This window comes from Fundulus heteroclitus, unplaced genomic scaffold (genome assembly GCF_011125445.2).
Source record: "Fundulus heteroclitus isolate FHET01 unplaced genomic scaffold, MU-UCD_Fhet_4.1 scaffold_84, whole genome shotgun sequence".
NCBI lineage: Eukaryota > Metazoa > Chordata > Actinopteri > Cyprinodontiformes > Fundulidae > Fundulus > Fundulus heteroclitus.
Window position 1 is genome coordinate 497,917 of NW_023397296.1, and position 4,527 is coordinate 502,443.

General features: G+C 39.2%; 1 non-coding gene across 1 annotated transcript; it reads left to right on the forward strand.

Annotated features, from left to right (window-relative positions):
- Window positions 1–202: 202 nt before the first annotated feature.
- LOC105924005 lies at window positions 203–3,954 on the forward strand. Its single transcript, XR_004930536.1, has 2 exons — window positions 203–1,491; window positions 3,513–3,954. It is a non-coding gene; the product is annotated as a small nuclear RNA activating complex, polypeptide 2 (transcript).
- The last annotated feature ends 573 nt before the right edge of the window (window positions 3,955–4,527 follow it).

Here is a 4,527-nt window from a genome sequence, read left to right on the forward strand (position 1 = left end):
AAGTAGTAAGCTGTCAAAAAACAGCCGAAATTAGCAGAATTTTAGTGATTTACATTCATTTCCTGTGGGAGAAAAAAAATTGCAGAAAAAGCTGAATATTTTTAAAACTTGAAAAGATATAAGTACAAAAAAGATATAGCCATCGATTCCAGAAGAAGCTGAATAGTTTAAAAGTTGAATGGTTGAAATCGGACAGAAATTGTAGGAGGAGAAGCGAATCAAACTTTAAACACTAAAAACGCATAGGGAAAAATAAACACTAAGAATAAAGAATAAAGCGAAACAGGATCTGAATAATTGTGAATGCCTACTGCATTCACACTAATAATTGTGAATGCCTACTGCATTCACACTAATAAAGGGTTCCCTTTCTACCAAGTTAGGTTTACATGAAAAGTCAGACTTAGGGAAATGTAGATTTGTGTGATATACAAGGAAATTGAAAGTGCTAGGTTTGTTCATTAGTACTCCAATGAAATATTTTCCTTACATAATTGTGGTGAAACAGTTTCTAATTAATGCTTTTACTTAAAATGTCAAAAACGTCTGGTGGAAAATATGCAATTTTATAGTCTGTTACTGGAGGTTATTCACCACAAACCTACTGAATGCTTTATCTCGGCAAGATATCTTGAATATATGGCCGAATTAAATTGCGGTAACTGGAAATTCCCTCTTCAGTTTCCGGGTAAATAGAGCTCTGCTAGTGCGACAACTCACAAAGCAGATTAAAATAATCTTGATGTTTTGAGATTTAGTTTCTCCCTTTAAAACATCTTAAGACTGTTTTGTGACAAATTAAGGGTACATTTTTTTAATTAATTTGTAAACTTGCCTTCTTAGAAGGCCGACATCCTCTAGCAGGCCCTGTGCTCACTATCTGGCACCATGGAGCTCGAATGGCATTTGCCAGATTAATTTATGTATGTTTAGCTTTCTGTGTGTAAGACTTTGACACAAATTTCACAAAAAGGGTTAATTGGTTAGCAAACAGAGAATTGTTTTCTGAAATATCCTTTACGCTTACCTTTAAAATCACCCTCGCTATGTAAATATGGTTATAAATTCAATTGAGAAACTCCAGCCGGTAAGATAATCTTCCTCGTATAGATTTTAGGAATAACAAATCTACTGTTGTTTTGTGTATATTGTATACCAATATATCAATCTACATCCATTCTAATTGGTTTTGTCACAGCATCAATCCTATAGTACAACCAGCCTAGTACTGGGCCTCTGAATATAGCTGTGCTGAGATAAGCTCATGTACAGAATGAAACTTGTTTGATGATCCAAAACATAATAAACTGGCAAAAATTATCTCAAAAGAGACTTCTGTTCTAACCCTCATAACCTTTGTAGTGAAATCAGTCTTGTATTTTTCTTGTCTTTTGCCATCCAGAGAGTGCTATAGTCTTGGACCTTCTAATGTCTCTCCCAGAAGAACTTCCTTATCTGGACTGCAAAAACTTGTACACACATCTGACCCAGGTAGCGTCTGCTGTTTGGTGTTTCTGATCTTTATAATTGATGATTTATGTCTTTAGAATGCATTTTAGAAATGGCTGTTTTTAAACTAGTTAGCCCTAATCCTATATTTTTGAATGTTTGTCATGTGGGATTCCACTGGCAAACAGAAGCATCCTGTTCCTGCTCTTGGAATCCTGGTGCTGGAGTATATTTACCTGACTCCGCCAGATAGATTTGCTCCGCATATCCATCTGGAAACCTTCCGTTGAAGTAATTTTGGGAAGGGGCGAAAATACTGGTTAGCTGATTGGCCTATGTTGGTGATAGACGGGCCAAATGAACCAATCAGATTCGTCGTCGCTCGTAACAGAGCGACGACGAAAACACAACCACAAGCCAAGCTACTCTTGCTGCTGCAGGTAAAGGCTCGTTAGCTCAGCAAATAAATACTCTGTAATTCCGATACAACTTGCTCGATAGCCACGCTAACGCTAGTTTCATCGGCTGAAGCCGCCATGTTGTTCAGACTGAACTGACGCGCTTCCCGTTGCGTCACACCTCAACCCGCCTCAAAGCCAACGCTGATTGGACGTTCGTTTGGTGAACGGCTCCAAATTTTCTTCAACGGAGAGTATCCAGACTGATCTGCGAGTGAAACCTTGAAAGCTCGCGAGATCAGGATGGTCTCACGAGGCTAGGAGTATATTTGTTTTCAACAAAAAACTAATACAACCAGATGTTGCACAATGATCATCCACTATAACCCGTTTATGAACTGTTTAAAGATTTACTTCCAGTGATAAAGTGGGACTACTAGTTAATGTTTGCAAAAACACATACAAAGTCAGTTACAAACTGACAAGATGGCAAAACGCCCTACACAGGGTGCAGCTCCTGAATGGGAGAGAAAGGTTTCATAATAATAATTAAACTCAGTCATACAAAATTAAATCACGGTGGTTACAACATAAGACATTAGTTGAAGCACAAGTTTTTCGGAATCTTTCACAGTTAAAAATTTATTAAAAAAACACACTGAACTCCACTTAGTGTGAGAGGAAAAACGGCTTCCAGTTTTTGCAATTTTTACCATCCATTTTCTAACACGCCTATCCCTTGTGATGTCGCGAGAGGTGCTGGTGCCTATCTCCAGCTGTCAATGGGCGAGAGGCGGGGTACACCCTGGACAGGTCGCCAGTCTATCGCAGGGCAGCAGAGACAAACAGCATTGGCACCCCTAAGGAGAATTTAGAGAGTCCAATTAACCTAACAGTCATGTTTTTTGCCTGTGGAAGGAGGCCGGAGTACCCGGAGAGAACCCACGCATGCACATAGAGAACATGCAAACTCCATGCAGAAAGACCCAGGGCAAGGGTAGGACTTCAATCCAATGGGTAGCACTGTGCCACCCGCAATGTTTACCAAAAAGTCTAAAACCAATAAGGTAGAAGAGGCTGTTGTTTCACAGCACCTTTCTCACAATTGTGACAGAGCACAGTTCTCATCAGGACCACAAGGTGATATTTTGAAGCCTTAAATACTGACCTCCAAATCTTTTACATCAGTTAAACTGCTAGACATGATTAAAATTATTTTAAACTCCAAGCACACTTAACCAGAGTTAACAGAAGGTTAACTCTGGTTTACATATAATAAAAACATAAATGAGGTGAAAATTAAAATAATACTTGGATAGTATACTTAAGTATTTGGATAGTATAATTAAGTTACCAGCCAGTCAAAAATGTCTAACATTCTTTACCAATAGGGCTCCTCCCCAAGGTTAATACCCCTGCAGTTCTACCTCCCCACCAGGACCTTTTTTGGGGTATGGTTCAAATGCAGTGATCTGTTTTAGAAGAGCTAATTACTGGTTTCTGGAAAAGGCTCCTTAGTTTGAAACACTTGATACACTAAGAAGAATGAAGGACTTGTCTATTACTTTTGTCCTTAATTTAATTACGAGAGAAAATGAAATTTGTAAAAAAAAAAAATCAGCTTACATTAACCTGACAGTCTTCTCTATCCCTATGATGTTTTAGGTTTATCGGTGTATCTTAGCTCCTGTTGACTCCAGGCCTGCAAAGCAGCTATTGTCAAAGCTGAAGAATACACACCAAGCTCAAAGAGAGCCACCTGCATCTCAAGAGCCCAAGCTAACATGCAACCAGGAGGCTGGGTCTGCTGGTACTTCTAACAGCTCTCTGGACACTGGCAGAGGAAACACCTCCCTTGACCAGTCTGAGGATTCAAACTTGTTGGATTTCAGCCCATCACTTAATCCTTTGCTTGTTCCACTGAGTTTGTTGATGAGAAGGCTACACTCAGAATAAAATATTGTGAACTGCTTTATTAATTTGTGTGTGAACATTGTTGAAGCATAAATTTATAAGTTAGCCAGTTTTTGTGCTACATGTTTTACATTTGTTATTCAACAAAACTAATCTAAAATGGGATTTTCAATAAATACTGTCTCAGATTCATTGTCTGCACCTTTGTCTTTTTCTATTTTCCAAAATTACTTACTGAGCGATGTAACAAAGGTTGTCAGGTGTATACCCTGCACAAGGCCCCCATCACCCACACTCCTGACACCCCACTCTCCTATGACTTAGCAACTTTTATGCACATATAAAGGCTTGATAAATATTTATTTAATGTCACAGTAAATACTGATACTATGAAAAGGTTGGCTTTTTGTTTATCTGCCAGTTGGTTCATTCGTGTCATTGAGTCATGGGCGTAGGTTTGTATAGGGACCATAGGGACATGTCCCTACCAATAATTCGATGTGAATAACATGTTTATAATTTACAATACATCGTTGTTACTGCAGTCGCTTATTTTCCTCTCGCAGCTCCGTCTGCCAGCCTGCGTGTCCAGTCGGTCTTTCCTGTCGCTTTAACTCAGCAGCGCACGTAACTGTGCTGTGTGCTGTTTAACTCCACTCTCATTGGTTGTTTTGCCTTAAGTCCCGCCTTCTCTCTCCCTGGTTGGTTGTTTTCTAGTGCGTGCATGTGCGTGCATGCTTGCAGCGCGAAATTTAAATTTAATTCA